Raw genomic sequence first — 22,878 nt, 5'->3', positions numbered from 1 at the left:
TCTTTAAGAACTCCTTCTGCTTGTTTGGTTAGCAATTTTGATGATTTCGTCCGTTGTGCCTGGCTCTGCTGCTGCAGGGGCATGGTTATTTATGGTGCCAGAGGAGGTTATGATCTCCTTATATAAACTACAAGACAGAGGTAGAATGTAGTCAGTTCTGAGTCACAGTAAGAGTTTTAGTTCTGCAGCTCTAATGCCATTAGATCAAGAATTGGCCGTTAGGCTGTAACAGAATTATGAGGATACTGATTAGGATACTGATGTACCAAGCACCCAGGCAAGCTATGGATCTGTTACACAGGCGGGCTTTGTCCTGTCTGTAGCTTTTACTTCTACTTAGGTATTTAGCTTATATTTGCTAATGGCAAGATGATGTTACAAAGTGGCACTGCCCATGTGTTGGGAGCAATTACTGGATAATTCCCATCTCAGAGGTGCCATGGGCTGACGTACAGAGCTTGGGACCATATGTGCTTGATCTGAAACAAAGGGTGTAAAAAGGTCTCTGCTGGGTGAGATGCAGCCTGCCTGCAGCACTGCTGTCTTTGAGTGTTAAGAGTCAGGGAACATGGGCAGTTCCATGGGACCTCTCAGAAAGGCTCAGTCTCATTGCAGCAGAGAGCATTAGCTCAAAACCCACTTTTCCTGTTCTCTCCCCTGCAGGAATCTGGAGAAGCTTGGCTTTGTGGTGTGTGATGACTGTGGCATTTCCTGTGTGGCTCAGCTGGGTCAGGGCAGGGAGGGAGAGTGATAATCCCCAGTGTACAGCACGTGGCTGGCAGCATCCTGTGCCCACTGGAGATCAGCACAGGGGACAGAGGTTTCTCACCGGTGGAGTGAAACATAACTATAAATCAGGAGAGAGCATGACAGTGCCGGTTATGTGTACTCAGACAAATCCTCAGAGACTGATCACCATTCAGGGTACCAACCTGGGTGGTGGTTCAAGGCCATGGAGCACCAGAAGGTACCACAGAATTAGTGCTTCAATGCCCAGAGCTTTGTCTCACAGCTGTGGCATAGCAATAGGCTGGTCTCAAATTTTTGGGGAAACTGGACTCCAGTCCTGACTCAGGCAGTGAAAAAACCACCCAGTGTCAACCTTCCATTGGCTGGTATTCTGTCCTGTAAGTGCACTGTTGACAGACAGTGCACAAGTACTCCAGACCTTATTAATGAGGGAAGCAGTTTTCCCGCAGACGTTCCTCAGATACCCATCACATCACCAGGCAGTCTGGAATGCACTCTATCTTCTTGCTTTATATGAGTGATTCAGATTTTTGCATAATATATTTAATTTGTAACTTATGTATGTAGCAATGTGGGAGATGTTTGGGTAGGACATTTTCTTTTCTTGTTACTGCTAGTGCTTGAAATGATGAAAACTCTTTCTCAAGGGAAGCACATGGGGAAGGGTAGCCAAGAGCTCAGGCTTTGGGTGGTGGGATGGCAGGGGCCAGCAGTTAATTCAACAAAAACATATATTAGTGTGGAACACAAGGGAAGGATTTTCCTCCTCTTCTGTATCCATTTTATTTTTCAATGACAGAAGCCACCTATGAAAGACAAGAGTTAGCTCCTCATGCTTACACACACATACACATATTTACACCCCCACAGAAGCATAATGGTGCCTGAAGTTGAGAAAGCCCAAAAACAACTGGAGGCTGGAGCCAAGACCAAACCATCATCTACCCCAGTGCTGTCCCTGTTGTGCAATGGGAGTTCATTACAACAGCATAGTTTCAGCCTGTAAAAACCAGCCCATATCTCCTCAGGCCCTGCTGTCCTGCCAACCTCTTGTCTTCCCTGTACTTGGCCATCAGCAGTGACTCGGTACCTTAACCCCACTTTTCTCCTGCTCCGCATCAGTGGCACTTGCACAACATCTGCTCCAATATGCCTCACAAGGAAATGCCCTACAAATCTCCATGTGGTTTGCAGAATGAATTCCCTGATGACCGTCTCATTAATAGTTTTCCCTGCCAAATGCTGTTTGCTTTTACTTTCAGAACAGTCTGCATTAATGATTAGTTCCTCTACTTGGACATTATTTACATAAAGTATTGCTCTCATCTCACAGGCAGCAGCTCCACAATGACACTGGGCAAGACCAGGAGCAGTGACCAGTAAAAGCAAATGCCAGACAACAGTTGTCTTTGCAGGATGGATGCGTGGAGAGCTGGGAATTTCCATACCCTCCTGGCTGCCCTGCCTGAGACGATAAGTGCTTGAGTATTTCACAGCAAAAAAGTCCTGGGAAAAGCAGAACTATTTCTTGAGATAAAGGCTGGCTGCACATTTCAGGAAGATGAGCTTGTCAGGGAGGTTGCTGCACTCAGGCTGAACCTGTGGGAAGTGTGCCTGTTCCTAATAAATGTTGTGTGTATTTATGTGGCAGTCATTGTGCTTTGCAAGGGGGGAGTCACAGAAATAATTAGTTAAGAGCGTGAGGTTTTTGGCACAGATCCCCTTTCTCAAGTAGCTGTGATGTTCATATATAAGAAAAATTGATTTGGCATCTAGACAGGATTTCAGCACGCTCATGGTTATGGAAATCAGCTATGGGCATGGAGGAAATCTGTATATTGATTCATAAAATGACTTGATGACTTGTTCACGCTTTAATGTTTTCATGGACTTTTACCCAAGATAAAATTGTCAGTAAGTACCACTTGACTGTGCTACAACACCATCTAAAATGGTGGGAAGAATGCAAGGAATAAAAGGGATTTCCTATTAGGCAGAAGACTTTACTTTCTGTGCTAATTAATTTTTTCCTTAAAGAATAGCATTGCCCTTGCTATTCCTTTAGAATTTGCATGTATATAACACCCAGTGAAAGATGCTTTCCTATGGTAGCCCCCTAGTTTCATGGACATTTTTTATTTTGCAAGAGGTCAGGAAAGCCAGTCCTCCTACTCACACCACGCTGTGTCCATGGTGCTAGAAATGCCATGGCTAGGTGTGTAGGTAATAGAATGAGAATCACTCCACTTTGGTATTGTGTAGTAGGACAAAAGCCAGCATGGCTTGATGACTCCTTTTTTTTTCTCTTCCTGGCTCACGAGGGGTTAGTCAGCATCAGCACCAACCCAAGACTGCCTCACAGAAAACACCTACTAAGAGACTGACTCCTCAGGAACATGTTTCTCTGCAGGTTTAAATCTTAATCCCTGAATAATACCTCTGCCTGCCTCATGGTTTTCTTTGGAGACTTTCCAGCACTGACCAATCCTGACCCCATTTGACTTAAGCTATGTGACCTCAAAATGGAGGCAGGATGGCTGCTGGCCATAACTGAAATGAATGGAAATTGTCATGTGCAATGCCCTCTAAGACCCAGCATGATAACAATGTGTGATCAAATACTGATCTCACTTGTAACAGTGAGCTTCCGTGGTGACTTCAGAAGGAATCAATGGGTGTAATGTGAGTCACAACACACACAGTGTGCCAGAGCAGAGCAGAATTTTCACAATAAGTAATGTCTCTTTTTTCAAGACAGAAAAAAAGCCTGAAGACCTATACTATACTGAACTGCAAAATTCAGGAAAGAGGCCCCATATGTAACTACATTTTTGAAGGTGGAGGTTGCTCCTTGTGGACTAAATCTTCCCTTACAACAGTCTGTTGCTCATTTTCAGAAAATTTCTGCAAGTTTTTCCATGAATAGGGTGAAGGATTAAAAGATCTCTGGGGCCTTGTTTGACACTATTGTGTTTGGACACCACCTTACATACTAAATGCCCTCATGGAAAAACCAGAAAGATGTCTCATGGTGTCTCAAGGTGGGCTGCTAGAAACAGAGATATTTTCATACCCTCAGGAAGAGAAAAAAGGCCATTTTATCATTTGGTAGTTGGCTTCTTGCTGATTATTAAACAGTCTGCCAAATCTGTGGTTAATGAGTGATTTAAATGTAGTTTGAAGGCAGCTTTTGTTTCCTTCAGTTGCTATTCTAAGAAAGAGCCCTTAAAATTAATTGATTGACAAACTGTATAATTGATGCTGCCTACGTAGCTTGCACTGGCCAAAACTGATGGGAGCACTGTCATCTTGGTCAAGGCTGCTCTAAACCCTTCAGAGAACCTCTGCTTGCCCTCTCTTTATGCTCTTGGGTAGGAGAGGGCATGTTTAGTTTTCTGCTTACTCTATTCCCTTTTGTACTTGTTCATTTGCTAGGTGCATAAAGGAGAGGAGGTCATTTGTGCACATGGGATAAAGAGGTATTATGAATTCTAAAGTGTTTGCTTTATTGGGAAAAGCACAGCAAGCAGGAGAGCTCAGGAACATAATGTGTGAATTTTTAATGAATGCTGTGCCATGTGTTTGTGCAGGTTTTTTTTTTCTACCTGTAGCAGCTCTATTCATTTGGGAGAGTACTATGTACAAGATATTCTTTAGTAGTGTGCTGGCTGCTGTTTAGTTTTAATAAATTAAATCCTTTATATCAATGTAATATTCTTTAGACAAGTACTTCCAAGACAGATTAGAAATGAACTTAAGGGGATTAAAAGCTTCTCTTGCTAAAAACAATGTTTCAGATGGGAAATCCACTTATTTATGTCACTTTCAGTGGACTACATTTGGCTTTAATATGTTGCTACTGCTAAAGAAAGCAGTTCTTTGCCCATGACTGCAGCATTTCTGCTCTGCTTTACATACACAGCGATGTTTATTTTCTTCCACACAGTTAGTCACTTTGTGAAAGATTGATGGCTTCCCATAAAATTGAGAGAAACCATTTTCTTCTTATTTAGAGGAAACAAAAGATTTAATGAATCTGGCATTTTAAATAGCATCAGTCTCTTTGTAAAATAGGAAACTATGTGAGTGGAAGGTATGAGCAAAGAGAAAAATCTGCTCTGATTTTGCTGTTGCTGCATTGTAGCAGGCTGAAAACATCAATTGGAAGGTTGGCACTATCTGTGAAATCCTGGACATTTTGGGGAGCAGCCTGGTTTAGCTGCTGTTAGCTCTGGTCTGTGCAGCAAGCTGAGGGTGAGGTACCAGATCACAAACTCTTTCATCACTCGTACGAGGTTACCCATTTCTATATGAAAAACTTGTCCTAGTACATGGTTCAGTGGTGTGTCAATCCCACTGGTGGGTCTCTGGTACCAACCTGAAATATCTTGATTTGAAATATTATAAAATATGTAAGAATACAATACATAATGCATAATAATATACAATATAATAACATATATGTGTGTGTGTGTGTGTGTGTGTGTGTGTATAAATCAGTATCTGCTGGGTTTGTTTTACCACCACTCTGCAGTTGTTGTTGGACAGTCTGTATGTGGAAGGAGATGCTGCCTGTCCATGCCCCAATACCTGACTCCTGCTCAATTGAAGACACCCAGCCAGCAGAAAATGAGTGCTTTGGTGAACCCAGCAAAGCTGCAGCTGTGCCTCTTTCCAGAGCCTTGTCCTGCTGGATATCTGACTATGCTCAGATGGCTTTGAACATTACCAGGAAGCCCTGCAGTCCTAGGCTCTTGTAGGATCTTCACAGTAATCACCAGCCAAGTCACACAATACTGACCTGGAAAAGGCTGGCTGCTGCCCAGTGCTTTCACACTGATGTTTCACCAGGGCAGGATCCACCTCTGTGGAATAAATAAGGAGGTTCTCCTGGGGGATGAACAATGACAAAATTGAATATTCTGAGTATTCACACCATTTTAAGACCACGTTTCAGCCCCATAAGAGACAATCCAGCACGCTAACTTTCCTAGCATCCATGTTTCGCATCTGAACTATTGGTTCTTCTCCCAGACTACAAAAATGCAGTTTTGGAGTTTACTCCTCACAGCTGTTGAATGCAATGGGGACAGAGAAGGTATTGGGACACAACTGATCTCCCAAAAGGGTGAAAGAAGAAAGAACTCCTCCTAAGCCTCCTCACAAAGCTGCCAGGAAGGGAAGACTGGAGAGCCTTTGAGGACAATCTGGTTTTGTCTTTTTTTAAGTGAGTTAGAAGTCTTTGGTCTACAGTCAGGACAGAAGAACTGATCATAGGAAAATAAAAACTAGAAAAAGTATGTGAAATTAGTGTTTTAATTGGAACAAGGTCTTTCAGTCTATTTATTGTTGCTATTTGCATGTGAGACCATGAAACTGCAGTGCTGAGCTCCAAGAGCTCAGCTATGGTTTGCAGATCTGTTATTATTCAATTGCAGTGCAGATAGCTTGGGCAGAGGGAGAGGTTCCACCCCACAGCACGTAAAGTTTGTCTTGGTAACTGTGTCCCTGACAAAGTGCTGGATTTTGTTATTTTAGGCACACCTCTCCCCATCATTACTTAAAACAGTTTCATAATAATTTCTATTCCATCATGTTTCATTACACAGTAAAGTATTATTTATTTAAATGGTTTTCAGAGTAACTTATTTCCTGGTACCTGGTTAAAACTAGATCATTTCCCTTAATGCTTTCAAGCCATTGAAACTCCAGGATCTGTGTCCATTTTTGTCATTCTTCAAACACTAGTTAGTGCCCTCTTTCCACACCCAGAAGCTGACATTCAGATTGAATAATGCATCTGATCAAGCAAGGGATATGTTTTGAAGGCAAAGCTCAAAGACTGAGTTGCGTGACTCCACTGGTATTCAAAAGGGCCCTAAAGTGAGGCTTTGTATGAACCTTGTATTCTTGGTATTGAAGGAGAATAGGCTGGTAAGCAGAAATTAAACCACCATCTTTATTTTTAATTTTCCTCTGTTTTATTTTCTGAAGTTAGATTTCACTCCTTTCCCCCAAACCACATTTTTTGCTGGTCCTAGTATTTATCAGATATCTCAATCCTTATATATTGTACATGACAACAAGTTCTGACTGAATTTTCATTTCACCACTTGTTTCAGAGTGGAGAGGGTAATTTTCTGCACAATAATGATAGTTTCTTTAGTCACTGTAGCCACTATGTGTGCACTGCTCATAACACTTGATAAAATTTATATACATTGTCACATGGTTTATCTGAAAAAAAAAATATATTGTTCAAGAATAAAGTATATAATGAGGATCAGGGATAGAATTTCACTGAGAAATGTGGTGTAAAAATGCTTCTCATTTTAAATTAAGCTTTCAATGGCAAGTGCTTGGCTTTCAGCAACTCCTCTGAAACCCTTTTAATTGAAGTTCCATGAAAATCTGGGGAGTTCAGCTCAAGTTCACCTCCCAAACCATCCTGATTTCATTAAAGATCTGATCTTTCTTTATTTGCCAATAAAAAATATATATAAATGTGTATGAGCCTGTATAAATCAGTATCTGCTAGATAACTGTTGTTTTGTGTTGTTTTGTTAGGTTTTTTCCCTAAAGGAACAGTTTCCCTTTTCTTTATGAAGGATGAATTCTGTGCATGCAATGGGAGTTGGAACAAACAATCCATGGGAGATCCTTCCCACTCCCTGTGCTCCAGGATGGGATTTGAAGCACACAGCACCCTTATTGCTTCCCTCTCCTGACTTGTGTTCTGCACTGGTTGTGCCAAGCTCACCATCATCCCCTCGTGGCCTGGGTAAGGACAGGGGAGGCCCAGGATGGTTTCCTTGGTGCTTAATGCAATGGAAACAGCATGATCAGCATAAACTGGGGATTGAGCTTGCCTTGGTCAGGCTTAGGGTATTGCCATGTTATTTCCATGTCACTATTTTCTGTTCCTCTCTTCTAAGACCCAATAAAGGCCTTGATAATTTTTGCTCAAGGCTCATATCTGGACAGTGATTTCACCTTTTTGGGTTTTTGGTTCATTCCTTTTTCAGCTGCAGTGGCCAGATATGCCTGTAACAGCACCAAAGGGCTGAGGCTACTTATACCATGGCCTATTATCTCTTTGCTAAACCAGTAAAATAGTGAGATGTCTTTAAAAATTATATCCATATATCAGAGGTTTTCAGCTTGGCTATAGGGTCCTTTCAAAGCCATGAGGTTGGAGAGATTCATTTTGCCCCTTCTGGGCAGAAAACAGTGTTCCCATTTCCTTCCTCGTCAACTCTGTTATGTAGATTCCCGTGGGACCAAGAGGAAGGGTCCCTGGGAATTGCTGGTGTTCCTGCTTTTATTTTGTGTGAGACTCCAGATGAAAATGTGTTGAAAGCAGTGTAAATCCTGAGTTCCCCAAGGCAGAGAGCTGTGATATACTCAAGCCCTATGTCAGTCCACTATGTAGCAGCATGCCAATGACTCTTCCATTAGATATCACTTGGGTACCCATTTCTCAGTTTCATCCCACTCCTGAAGAAATAATTGCTGTCAGGTTCTTTTATTTTAATCAATTATTTTGTTCTGTTACTATTGCAACTGCTACCTGTTCCACAAGACTTCTCACAAGCTCTGCACATTGCTATCTGCAGTTTTAGTGAATCAGATCTCAGTGTTTCTGATCAGGGTCCAGCTGGAACCAAACATTTTTGGTTCGTATATTTAATATACTCAAAATGCACTAAATGACAGTTTATAATATCATTATCAACAGTTAAAGACATTATAACTTCAAGAAATGAAAAGAAAATGCAGCCATATGTGGAAATGCTTTATTTTGTGCACTTTTAACCCTCACAATGGTTCAGCTGCAAAAAAGAGGATAGCAATGAGAAGCAAGGAGAAAATCGTATGTCTGCAAAATCATATTTCAGCTTTCTGTCCACTGCTGTCATGAAGGAGCACTGAGCTATTTGGATGGTAAATAACAACCAAGGACTAATTTATTTTTCTTCTTAAAATTATTTCTAGAATTGGATTCAAATGTGTTCCTTATTACACGGTTTGATAATTCAGTGATGCTTTTCCCCCATAACATACGAGCTGATTTAAACCTTCACTCCAAACAGCCTCAGGCTTATTAAGAACAGTGTGGACTGAGTATGGATTAGGTTTAAAAGTAATAAAAAAGTAGACCTGTTGGTTAGGTGAAAAATTCACTATCAGATTCCTGAGTGCAGCTTTCTTTTCATGTGCAAACTGCATTAAATGAGGCATTTAATTCAACAAATCCATAGTTCTGATCCACCAGAAATAGAGACTGGGATAGTTCAATTTGTAACAAACGATCTCCATATGATCAAAGTCCTGAGAGCTGATTCCAACATACTGCTTAAATTAGTCTAACACCGAAGTGTTTGGCTCTGGGACAATATTTGGAATGTCTTACCAGAAGAAAAATTCCTCTGCACACATGGTTCCAATATCTGGGAATGCCAACCTTGCTTTTTAATGGGCTGACAGGGAGCCTCCGTGCTAACTTTCTGACTCCAAAAAGTTCTTGTGCTGTCACCCGCAAACCAGCTTGGATAATTTTTCCTTGGCTTCCTTATTAAAGCCTGAATGAAGGGATTGTGTGGCTTTCTTAATGTCACTTGGTCTGCTTGCCATAAATTCAAGCACTCATGATGAAAGCTCCACTTATATTTCGCTGGGAAATGGAATCAAGGAGAATGCACCCTCGTTCACAATAAATAACTGAAGTTGAGTTATTAAGTGTATTTCATATACCGGTGCCTTATTACATCAGCAGTTTAGATAATGGCTCCTTAAAAAAACTCCTCTGCTGAAATGTACGATGAGCGAGTTGCACAGAGGATCCCAATGCATGGAACCAAACCAGCAGGCCAGAGCAATAACTTAGGACTGTATTAACAAATATCAAATATTTACATTTTTACATGCTGCTGTCTGTTTAGATTAAGCAACCATAGCAATAACAGCAGTCAGCAGCGAGGGCCGTATTTGCTCGGTTCCTGCCAGGGAATTCTCAGCTGGGATTGTTTGTTTGCTTTGTGCAGTGAAGACTCGAGCTGTTTACACTGTAGCTCCAGTTTTAGAGAGTGCTAATTATGCTCTACGGCTGAACCCCTCTCCTTCTCAGAATCTGCTGTTCTGCAAAAATACTTTACACTGGTCTCGAGGAAAGCAATCTGACTCACGGCAGGCAACAAAGGGTGCCCCAGTGCCTTATAACTTTTTCTTTTAATGTGGTGAGCATTGCTAAATGGAAGTTCATGCCTTTAACTCTGCTTTCTTTTTCTTCTCTTTATATTTTTAAACTTTTTTTTTAAAAAATGGACAACAGTTTCAAAGTCCTTGGCTGAATTTCCTCTCGCAGTTTTACTCCTTTTTGTGGAACTTCTGAATGTGAAATGGGCTGACATAATTCAGCTAGAGGGGTGTGTAGCATCTACCTCTCTACATACATTAAGCATGCATATCATTCTTTACCTTTTCCCCTGTTATTATATGTGCAGTGGGATGTAACAAATTGACACTCACCCAGGAACAGGCAGAGCTGACAGTGAGTAAATGTCCCGATTAGCATAGCATTGTTATAACTTTGCAGTTCCTTCCTGATTAGTTAAAATATGTGTTGCATGGCTATGACACTATTTTTAAATCTGTGCGAAGCATTGCTCAATACTTTATGGGTGAAGGAGGCAGGATGAAGGATGAAAGGCTGGCACTCAGAAATCCAGCAAAACCAATTCAGTTACCATGTTTTCATGGTAACTATGCTGAACAGGTGGCTAAGTAAGCCAATTAAACAGATTTTAAGAACAAATTATGATAGTAATTCATTGTCTGGGATCATTGAAATGTACTGTGTGGAATCTGTTCCCCAGAGCTGCCTGAATAACAAAAATCTATTTTTGTATAATTTTATCGTTTTCCTACCATCATGAAATGTTCAAAGGATATCACCTTTTTTATTTTTTTTTGTATTGGGGGTGGATGGAGAGGGAAGGACAGAGGACTTTTTCCAGAATTTTTTTTAAAAAGGGTGTGATCCAATTAAAAACCCCAAATTATTAACATGAAAGGTCATCTTTCAAGTGAAACAAGAGTTTGCTAAAGAAATCTTATAACTGTTTTAGAAAATAATTTTTTTCTTGTGAGTTGAAAACCTCCTATAGTTTCATAGACAAGAATGAGCAAAAGCTCAAAGTTCTTCCGACATAAATATTTTGATCAAAAAGGTGCCTGGAAAAGGCCAGGAAAGAAAGTGTGAAACACGAGAGGTGCCAATTATGAGCCCTTTAGATTCAGTGGAGTGCTCCAGAGATGTAGCGTCTTCATTCTAGTTTTGGGGAATGATTGTTCAAGGGTGTGGAGGACAATGCTCCAAACCATCTGTGTGATCTGATCCAGCCCTCTCAGCATCAGCTCTTTCACCTCATTGGCAGAGCTTTAAAGTTAACACAGGCCCTGACAACTTTAGAACTGTAAGTAGTAGTCTCCAGTACTCCAGATCATATCTTCTTCATGGTCTGTATCAGTGATACTCTGGCATTGATCAAAAAATGTGCCAAAGACTGACAAACACTATATATGTGTATAGATATATATACTATATATAATATATATATTTTCACAGTATATTATATATATATGTATAAATATATATTTATATATATATATACATATATATATAAAGAGGAGGGCAATAATGAATTTCTGCTTTTTGTTTCTTTTTCTTTGGAGATCTGAGGCAGAAAAGGGTTCTCTGGAATGATCTCAGGCCATTGTACAGCAACAGATGTACAGTGGCCACATAGGGCTGCATTTGAACCCCTGACCCAGGAACAAAATAAATTACGTCTAGACTGAGGTATGGAGATGGTGAGTGACAGAAGAATAGCACTCAGAAATGGTGTTCAAGAGATTCTATATTCATTTAAGTAGTGTAACTGTTTAGCCAATTTATTCATTTGTCAAGTTCCTTTCTAACCATCCTAATTCACCATTTAGCCTAAGATGGCCTTCATTAGTTTATTAGATATTCATCGGATTTTTTTTCATAAATACAGTTCCAGAGAGGATTACCGCCCAGGGAATCTATTCTTTTAACCTACTTATTCGGCTATCAAGTATTTGTTGAAAAGGACTCGTATTTACTTAGTCTCTTAATGAAGTCTAGAAAAGCTTTTCTGCAAAGGGAATATTGTTTTGTCAAAATTAGCTTACTTAAATAGCTTTCAAAGCAGTCTGAGAACAAAGATTTCAAAGCCACAGCTCCAGCCTAATATTTACTTTTTACACTGTACAGTAGTTTAGACTTGCCAGAAAAAGTGCACTTGTGCTTTTTGTTTTGTTTTGTTTAAATTCCTCTGCTTCTAGTTGTGAGATATATATGTCATTTCTAGGGGTATGGAACTAATTGAGGAATATGTCCTGCCCTTGTTGAGGTGAACAGGGCAGATAAATAAAAACTCCATTGGACATAAATCTCCTCCACTAACATCAAAGAAACAGGATCCTGCTAAGTGTATTTGTATAATGCAGTAATTTATGCAAAAAGCAGCTTTTGTCAGCAATGCAACAAAGCAGCTTTGATAAATGTCCCCTAATTTATTGTCATGTATCTCAAATCAAAGTAAAACATTTACAGCCTGCATACTGAAGGAACCCAGGCCCAGGGTACTTAAAGGGTTTCTCTCCTTTTCCATCTCCCCCCCTCTTTTTTAAAAAAAAAGTACAAAAAGCTAAGTTGGGCAAAAGGTTAAAAAGGATCTGTTTTGAATGCTAAGTACTTTATACAAATTACAGGCAAAAAATAATAAGGAATCTACTTAAAGAATGACAGAAAAGCCTGTACAAATTCAGATTAAAAAATCCTCTTAGCTTTTCTCTTATGGGTGGTGTCTGACAAATCATAATGGGGACACTAATTGTGTCTTACAGGGACAATTCCGGTTTCTCATGTTTTGAAGGAATAAAACGGTGACTGTACACAGTCGCTGCTTGAAGCCAGCTCTTCTCTTCCCATCTCACCTATGGATTCTCCTGAGCAGCCATCTTTCAGATGCATGGCACATTCTGGAAATCAGCTCAAGTGTGAATTTTTAGGGAGAACTTTTATTACTGACTTCAGACAGGAAAATCACACCCTGGAAGAGGACGAGACCAGCAGTGCCAGCAGCTCTGATCCCACCGAATGGTACTTGCATGGTGCAGAAACATGTTGAGTTTTCTCCCTGACTCTTGAGAGAGTTATTAGACTGGTTGGTTTGACAAAATCAGGCAGAAGGCTTGGTCTTTCAATGCACAAAAGTTGTACAAAGGACCATTTTATATATATTTAAAAAGGTATTTTGAATGGATGTGGCACTGGTACAGGGTGCCCAGAGAAGCTGTGGTTGCCCCATCCCTGGAAGTGTTCAAGGCCAGGTTGGACAGGGCTTGGACCCACCTGGGATAGTGGAAGGTGTCCCTGTCCATGGCAGGGGAGGTGGAACTAGGTGAACTTTAAGGTCCCTTCCAACGCAGGCCATTCTGTGATTGTGTGGCTGTTAAGGCTGGACATGATGTGCTGATGGCGTGGATGGCGTTGGCAGCATGTCCTGAAATCATCTGGCTGGAGGGACACCATCCCATGCCTATTGATCAGATGGTAAAGGAAAACTACATGGGCTTTTCACTCACCCACAATGTCTTTCAGTTAAAAAGACCCAATTTGATCCAGCTCCTCCTCAAGCCCCTTTGATATTTAGGGAGTGATAAATTAAGTTCTGTTTCAGCTGAGATCTAGCATGGCTGCACATGTCAGTTTGCTTCAGAAGTAGGCAGCATTTCTATGTTTTTTACTTAGAAATCTCTGTTTATAATAAAACAAACATGCAGCTTCAGGAGTATAATATCCTTTGAGTGGAGTTGTTTCAAAGAGTTTTACAACCCATCTGGAAGACTGACTCTAACCATTAGGCCTGCTCTTGGAGAAAATGCCTTATTCACACAGATAGTAGTATGGTTCTGGCATTGCAAGCCAGAGAAATGAAATGTTGGAAAGGCAGGCCTCCTGCACCATAAAACAGAGACATGGAGTTCACTGAGAAAGTGAAAAGGAGCAGTTGTTTAAAAAAACCCCAAGTTTCATTTTCTTTGCCTGCTGGGAATGAGTCTGCCTCTCCCAGCACCAGCTTGCCTCTTGGAAGAGCATAAGTCATCTGTACTACAGAGCAATTAATTCTAACTTCTTATGCATGTCTCTCTTTGTTGCTGTTGCCATTAACACATATTAAGATTGTAAGCTAATATATAATGATTTGAGTTAGTACCCTAATTGCTAGGTGTAAAATTAAAACTTTGTACAAGTATTTTGCAGTTACAATCAATGAAATGAGAGCTTTTATGTCAAAAGTGTTAAAAAATGTAGCTTAGCAGAATTGGGCATATGAGCGTACCATTTGAATGTGTAAAGATCAAGGAGCTGCATCCAGGAACAGGGTTTTATCAAAAAAGAAAAACCTCTTCTCCCAAAACACACAATTGACCCCATGGAAGGCTCCATCATCATCACAGGGCCAAGCAGAATGTGGCACACGTGTGTCAGGACCAGAACTACAGCCCAGGTGGATATATGACGTATGTAAACATGTATGTGTGTATAGACATACATGGATGTGTGCACAGATAATCCTGTCTCTCCAGGTACATTTATGCAGATAGACAGAAACACTCCATGTATGTGTTTGATGAGACCCAGCACCTGATTTATCATCACCTGGTAATTTATCTGATCACCTCACACTCCTCACCATCCCTGAAGTAACATAAGCTGTTCAGCTCATGCCCTGTACATGCACAGCCTTCAGTCCCCAGTGAGCTCTGCATAGGAGATCTGATGGGGCTCTTTGGTCAGAACACCTGACCCGGATGCATGTAAATTAGTGAAGTCAAAGAAAAACATTTAAAATTAAATTTAAAATGAAATTAGAGATTGGGAGAAAAGAGACATGGTCAGCAGAGCTCTTTAGCAGGTATTTAATGTTAAAAATACAGTAAAAAATTTCATGTAAAAAATATCCTACAGATACTGGTGGACTGCTCATGTGCTGGTGTGTTCCCCTGACATGGAGGCAAGTGATGGGAAGTGTTGTTGTTCTGCACCAAAGGGGACATACACTCTCTTGGCAATATACACTGCCTCTTGCTTTCAAAATGTGCTTTTTAGTCTTGCTTGTTACAGCAGTAAACTTTGCATTTCTGTGCAGGGCACCTGATTGCTGCACTTCTGTCTCATTGTGCCTGAGCCCCCCAGCCATGGCCACATCCAGCCCTGAGGGCTGCAGACCTGGCGGGGTGTACTCCTTTGTGCTTCATCTTCAGGAGAGGGTGATGCTGGGATGCCATCAGAGCTTCTATGGTTTGAATTTTGAATGGCAAAAGGGGTCTAACACTGATCTCGTGAAAGCAGAAGTCTTCCTTTAATACAGTATTTCCTTAACTTTTTGAGTAAGCAAAATCAAGAAACCTTCCCTGTCCTGTGCTTTCTTTTCACACTGATAAAATCTTTCCAGACCCAGAACCAGTTAGCAACCACTCACACTCGCCTTCTCCTTAGTACACCAAAAAACCAGCAAATTACAATTTTTACATTACTTGCTAGCATTCCAGCAAGGCAGGTGTGTTTTGCACACTTAAATTAGCAGCAAATCTTGAAATATAAATCTATATATTAACCAGATGAGCTGCAGGTTATCCATTCAGCAGAAAAGCCTCTCCAAAATGTACTGGGCAGTGGTGGCACCGTGTGCAGGGACACCTGGATGACAGAAGGGATAGTGGGTGCCATGGGCAGGCAGCTGCCTGCACCCTGCCTGCACCACCCACGGCCTGGGCAGAGCCACTTAAAACAACGTCAGTGTGCTTTGTATTGACTGGTGTTTGGGAAAAAATTTTATCCCAATTCTTTCAAAGCAGAGACAGCTGTGAGTAGCTGTTAAATAGACACAAACAAGAGATCAGTCCAAAATATGCATGTTCAACATAGTGCCTAAGATATAAGTTGTGCTACAAGAGCACAAAAATGAAGAAACCAAAACATATTAATTATTTGAAATAGAAACTCTCCCTTTTTAAAAGTAGGCACCCTTTTTAGATGTCTTGAGTGTCATATTGATTTTTTAAACCTCTGAAGTCCCTTTATCTCAGTGCACTTATTTTATGAGTTACATTTTGACACATGGTTCTGGTTTATCATAATGCTTCAATAAGTAAATGCAAATTATCTCTAATGATATTTTTAATTTGAAACATAACTTGACCAAAACTAAATTTTTTAAGCAAATAAATTGAAAGAGTTTTTTTCAAGTTTGTCTTATTTCACAGATTAGTTTCAGTGTCTGACACAAAAATTTCAAAGAAGTTCATGTCTAATGTGAGTGGGACAAATAAAAAAATCCAACAAAATCAACACCCCCATACACCCCCAATCTTGAATGTGTCATTAAAACCACATGGATTTTAAATTCTTGTTCTTATACAGAAAATTGCATTAACAGATTTTGACCTCGAGACAAAGCCAAGTTACATGTGTTACAGGCCCAGCATCTCTGCTCTGATCCACAGGGCTGTTCCTGCATACTTAATAAATGCAGCCTACTGATGTAATAGCATCCTGCATATGTCTCATATTAACGGTATTTTCCTAATAGTAATAGCATTAAAAACCTGCCTACTTTGCTATTGAGTTACGCTATTTAGGATAATTTGCACAGAAAGACTATGCCTGAGCATGTGAACAAGCATATCATTTTATAACAGTTAACATAAAATATCAAAATCAAAGCAAGCTGCCAGTTTGATTCTAGAACCAGTATTTTTCCATTAAAAAAAACCAAATGGTTGTGTTTCTTGAATAATTTATTATCTGTATTTTTGTTTTATTTTCCACATGGAATTGATGAAGAAAAAGTACTTTTTTTTCTAGGGAAAGTTTGGAAGAGTGAAAAGTCACACATGGAAAACAAATGAGCTTCGGGAAACACTCCTCGTAGCTAATGGCTACTTGGTATGTCGCCAGAATTCATACAGATCCTTAAAATCAAGTAAATTATGCCCGCAGTGATAGCTCCCTTTGCTGGAGTCCCACAACAACCACCAAATGGTGAAGCGAAGCTGAACTGCCAAGTTTCATTTTTCACCTCCCCATTCCTTTCAATTAAGTCGACTCGTTTGCTGCAGAAGGGCCTATGCATATTTTATGGTCCCAGCCCCTCTCTCAGGTGCGCTCGCGTGTCCTCGCGCCAGCCCCACTCCCACTCCTGTCCCGCCCGCGCCGGGCAGCGGCTCCTGCAGGCAGGGCTGATCCGTGCCACGGTGCTGAGTCAAAATTAAGAAAGGAATGGTAGAGGGGAAAGCACTCAGACACGTGCATCTTCTTTAAACAGCCCGCTGAAGGCAAATGGAGAGAATGCCAGTTTTCAAAGGAATGTATAAAAAAGAAGTGTTACTCTCCTGCTCTGTTCTTCTGATAAGAGGTTGCACACTTTAAATGCTTTATTGAACTCAAGGTTAAGGAACCTGCCACTCTTCACACAACAGATTAAATAACTGACGAATTATGTGCTAGAAAAATTAGGATGGATTACACAAATATCTGTTAAGGCTATGATAAATATTTATAAACAATCTTCCTTGCAGAACATGTCTCTGTCATTCATTTCACTGCAATGAAAAACCTTGAACAATGGAACTAATGACTACATTGTTCCAAAGTTAAGTAGTATATCTAATAAGGAAAATAATCAAATGAGCCAAATTCTTTATGAACACAACAGTGAAGCAATTAAAATAAATGTGATTTTCCAGATCAAAACTTCTGGCTGTTAATTGCTATATGGCACCTATCCTAGTCATATGAGTTTCCCTTGCAGCTGTTTTTATTTCATGATACATTTTGAAATCCCAGGAGCCTAGTCCTGGGATCTGCCATACAGACAGTTAGCCTGAAAACCAGGACGCTATCAACTGTTTATAATCTGGGTAGATGAACTCTCAAGACAGACCTCTGAGAACAAGCACTTTCTTGCCATTTGCATTTTGTTTGCAATGTGTTTCCAATGAAGATAATTTATTGATGCACACTTGTGGGGCTGGAGCACGTGGGTTCTCTGCCATATGCAAGCGAGCACAGAGGATGAGGCATGGGGAGCAGGAGGTACTCCTGCCTCCCCCACACTTGGGGCTGAGGCCACCACAGATAATATGGTATGGGAGCTACGATGCACTAAATACAGACACAATTCTCTCTATCTGATGTCTTCTCTTGGGTTTTATTTTTTTGCAGTTTCTGCCATTTATGGGTGTCTGAGTTGAGGAGCAATGGGACAGGAGGGCTGCAGCCCCTGCAGGGGCAATGAGCCTATTTAACATACAACACATGACCCCCTGAGCTGGAAGTGCATGTGGAAACCTGGCATATTGCAGCCAGCTTATTCAAAGCTGTGTTTCGGTATCTGTGGGTTATTAATGAGATTAAAGAACTCGGTTACAGGGAATGACAAATGCAGTTTGTCCAACATTAAGCAGATATTGGCATCCTTAGGTGCAACTCAGGAGTCAGTGAGCTCAGCTATTGAACAAGCTAAAGCCATGAGCAATATGATATTGATTAGACAATGGGTATTGCATTTACCCACATAGTTTTATTGGGTGAGGCTCCATGCATTGTGTTTTTATTTTGGAAACTTAAGGAAAATAATTTAAAATGTTGTAAGGAGAGCCTAGCAGCCTTTGTGCTTTTCTTTTTAAAGGCTACAGATGTCTTGTCTTCTTTCTTTAAAATTGCATATACTCCCTCCCCACCTTTAAAAAGATCAAGGGTAATAATAATAACAATAATAATACAGTATTCTGGAATTTTTCTATATGCCTCAAGAGAACTTTTTCCAGGAACTGTTTTCTGACAACAGCCGCCTCTTCTACTGTTCCTTTTACCCAACTTGCATTTCCAGCGTGCTGGGACCAAGTTAAAATGGGGTCTTTAAATGTGAGGCCTTTGCTGTAGAAAACACTTCTTTTGCTAACCAAAACCATGTAGCATTCAGCTATCCTTCACAGTCTGCAATTTCCCTTGCTCTGTGCAATTCCTGCTTTCCCCTTGCCATTTCCAGGCAGTGTCAGTGCCAACACTTAGTTTTGCCTTGCAGATAATAGGAGTTGGTTAAAACTTGAGCTTCAACTCCAGTTAGTATCACTTCAAACTGTGGTGCTGGGCAATGCCTGTGGTGCCAGTGTGGGTCCAGGTGTTTCCTAGGTGGGTTTTGGGCCATGACTCACAGCCTGACTGACCTGGGCTCTCCCACCTCTGAGGGATATGCTTAGGCCAGGATCACAGGTAGCCTCAAAACCCAACTAAAGCATGTCTATGTTGGACACCAATGGGATACTTCAGTTATTAATCTTTACATTCTTCTTATTTCTGGATCCCAACTTGAAGAGCTCACCCATGACCATCTGGGGAAAGGGAAGGCAGGGATATAGTATCCCTGGAGAAAATCTCCTCTTTTGCTCTTTTTCCCATCATTTGCATACCCTTTCTCTGAGGGCTTTTCTGTTTCTTTTTTTTCTTTTAATCCCACAGCACTATCATGTTTGCCAGCCCCAACATCACGTTCCTCTCTTTCATCAGAACACTGACTCATAGCATCTTTCAATTTGGACTCAGTTTTTTTTTCCTGTGGGACTTTGGCCCAAATAACACAACACACAAAGCATCTGCCCGGACTTGACACACAGCGAGGCATCGCCCAGCATGGGGGTGAACCAAGACCCATATTTTCACCATCTTTTAGCCCCCAGGAATTTTTCTGTACTGAGACTATCATACCTGAGTTTATGTGTGGCAGCTTAGCATTTCCCCTCCCTCCACGGGTGACTGCTGCTTTCTCCCTCTGTAGGCTTCTGAGCATGGAACTGTTAATTCTTTTTCTCCAGCCTGATGCATGCCCAGTGCTCCAGCACTGCTGCCAGCTCTGGTTCCAGTTTGTAAGGCCGCTTCTCACAGCTACTGCTGCTCCCCCTGCTCTTGAACCTGATGCTTTCCACCTCCAGGCTCTGCAAGGAGAGGCATGAGGCAGGATGTGTGCAGTGCCTGGAGGAGTGGGTGAGAGGCTTCTGGACCCACACTCAGAGCAGCTTCTCCATCTGCACCATGTCCTGGGAATACAAAATGGCACCGAGTTGTACTTCAGCTCATTAGATGTGGGCAAACTTGGCTAGAGCACAAGTGCAAAAGCTCATCTTTCTTCAGCTGCTTGTAATTCATGCTTGAGCAAGAACATTATTTGGGGCTTAAGTCAGATTCCTCTAAGTAGGTCACAATTCTTCTTCTAGACACAAATTCCAGCCTCTGACTTCTCAGAAATATGGATTCTCAGTCTCCCTGATTTGTGTAACACCTCAGGTGCCCTCTTATCATATTTATTTGCTCATCAAACGAATCCACAAAACAGTTACTAACTTGCTGCCTGATAGGGTTCAGATTTGGAAAAGTTCCTCTGCCTTGGTTGGCAGCCATTTCTACGGCTCATTTGCATGGCTGATTTTTCCCACTTTAATGATGCTTTACTGTTAGCCCTGTAGCCAGGTAAAAGGATGTAACCTGTATCTCCTATAGTCAGTGCATCAATGAGAGGGCAAGGGGCTGCAGAGAGGGCCAGGAAGTTCCAGTCCATATGGGGCTTGCTCTCTGAAACAGATGCAATGCAGTCCATGCTATAAAACAGAATTAATTTTAGTGGTATAGAGATTGATTCCCCAAATCATGACAGCATGTGTTAGACATTAGTCCTATTCTTTTGTACAGCACTGTGAGGGGGTTGGACCCACCCAGTGCTACGATGAGGGCAGTAAAATAATGCAATGAGATATAGAACAGAGTAGAAGAGACTACAGCACAACACAGTGTAACACAATACAAGGATGGCATATTGTGTACAAGGACTGCCAGGATATGGATTTAAGACATTTCTGCAGGAGAGTTCTGCAGAGAGCTTGCCCTGCTGTTGTTGAAAATTACAGTGATTTGCTTGTTTCAAGTTAAAAGAAAGAAAGAGAGGAAGAGAGAAGTTTTAGCCCCTTCAATAGAGGATAAATCTCACCTTTAAAAATACTAGTGGGAAGTATGAACCATTCGAACACTATGTCTCACTAGAGAGATGTGGATGTGGAGACTTCCAGGTAAATATGGGTTTTACTGATGTTGTTTGGCCAGGGAAGACTATCCATGGGGGTGGAGAGCTCTCATTAGAAGACATATGTTTGGACATTTATCTGCATCACAGTCCCAGATGTTTCTTATTCTTCGATTGCCACCTTGGTGTGCAGTGGTAAAATGCTGGCGCTGGATCACAGACTTGTTTCTGTGGTCACCTTTGTATCACCGAAATGCACTGGAGTGTCACTTTACAATGGAATACAGGATGCCCACTGGCTTTTATGTTTTATTTTTTTTGTTTCTGTGAAGTTAATTTTCACTTCCTCTTCTGAGAACAAACAAAATGTTAAATGTCTAATTGAATAGACTGTTGGAAAAGCCGAATGGGAAGATTGAGCATGTGAACTTTTGTAAGCAAATGCCTTTGTTTCCAAACAGTCTACTGATAGCAAATATTTATTGACATTTTCCTTCCACAGGGGCGTTAACAATTATAATTTGCTAGTACATACATAGTGAGTACTTTCAGATTTTGAACAGAACATCTGTTGGTCAAAGATGAAAAAAACCTTGAAAAAAAAGAATCTATTTTTCCAGGGTTATGAATCTAACAGCATCACAAATTATCTCTAGGAAAACATTTCAAAAGCCTGAACTTGCACTTATGGAAAAAGGAACACAGATAGAGGAAACAGATAAATATGCGTTGTGTTAGTAGGCTTTGTTTTCTGAAATGATATATTGTTCCGGAGAAGCAGTTAACAAACAAATTACTGTCTGTGTCCAATACAGCCAGATCTTTGGTTCCACCGAACAGATGTTGAGGTGAAGCAGATTAAAGCTTAATTCACAATAGGGCTGTACCACAGGAAAGGTGCCCTAAGTTTATCTATTGTTAAATAATATAATTTATCGTCTTAGAGGGCTACAGAGCAATTTCTGTTCCTTTTCTACTTTTTGAACAAAGATTTATAACACAGATAATCCCCAATTTTAGATATTTGCTGCAGGTTATATTTGAAAGAATTTCCCAAAAGACTGATAACCCCTTTTTTTCCCTTAACCACAGTCGAACCAGTGAACTAATATGATGCCTGCTTCAAATAAATGTATTTGCTGCCTCTGTGCATGATAAGTTTTCATTTAGTCTATGATCAGCTGACAGTATGCAAGTTTGCAGATACCAGTAATTGAATACAGATAACCTTGGTTGTTGACCTATGCAGAGCCATGACTGTCTAGTTTCCATTGTTTCTGTTTTTGCTAGTTGACACAAAACTGATGTGGGCTGAATTTATATATTAGCCCTCCATTATAGTGGGAATTGCTTATCGTTATGAATGGATATTGCAAGAAGTTTCTATTTATTTAACCTAATAAGAAGGCAAAAAGAAATGTGATTGGGCCAACACAGGAACAGATTTAACCCTTAGCAACCTGGCTAGTTTCTGCATAGACAGCAGGGTATGGAAAGGACATCTGTCTTGTTTCTATTTTTTACAAATTGATTTTTTTTTGGTTGGAGGGATTATTTTTTTTCTAGCAAACAATGCCATGAAATACTGAGAAACTTTGAAGTTGAGGGCTGCAAAGGAGCCAAGCAGTGCTGCATATCCAAATCCTCTTGGCTTCTGATAGCAGTAGACAGCTAATTCTCCTAGACTTCGTTGAGTGCCCAGTCTGAAAAGACTAAAAGATAGAGTTTGCCAAGGGATGAAGAGGACAGTGGCACCCTGTGAGAGCTGCCTGCTAAACACAAAATGGGCTTCAAATCACATACCAGAAGCTGCTCCTCTGCAGATTGCTGCTGTCTCCTACCTTGTGTACAATGCAGCCAGGATGAGACTCCTTTGGTTGTTGGCAAGGGTTGTGATGAGCTTGGTTTGCATTTCGCTCTGGTTGTGATTAGTTGTGAGTGTTTCCAGTTACCTGTAACT

Source organism: Corvus brachyrhynchos, unplaced genomic scaffold (assembly GCF_000691975.1).
Source record: "Corvus brachyrhynchos isolate BGI_N302 unplaced genomic scaffold, ASM69197v1 scaffold26, whole genome shotgun sequence".
Lineage (NCBI taxonomy): Eukaryota > Metazoa > Chordata > Aves > Passeriformes > Corvidae > Corvus > Corvus brachyrhynchos.
This window is presented reverse-complemented; position numbering follows the sequence as displayed.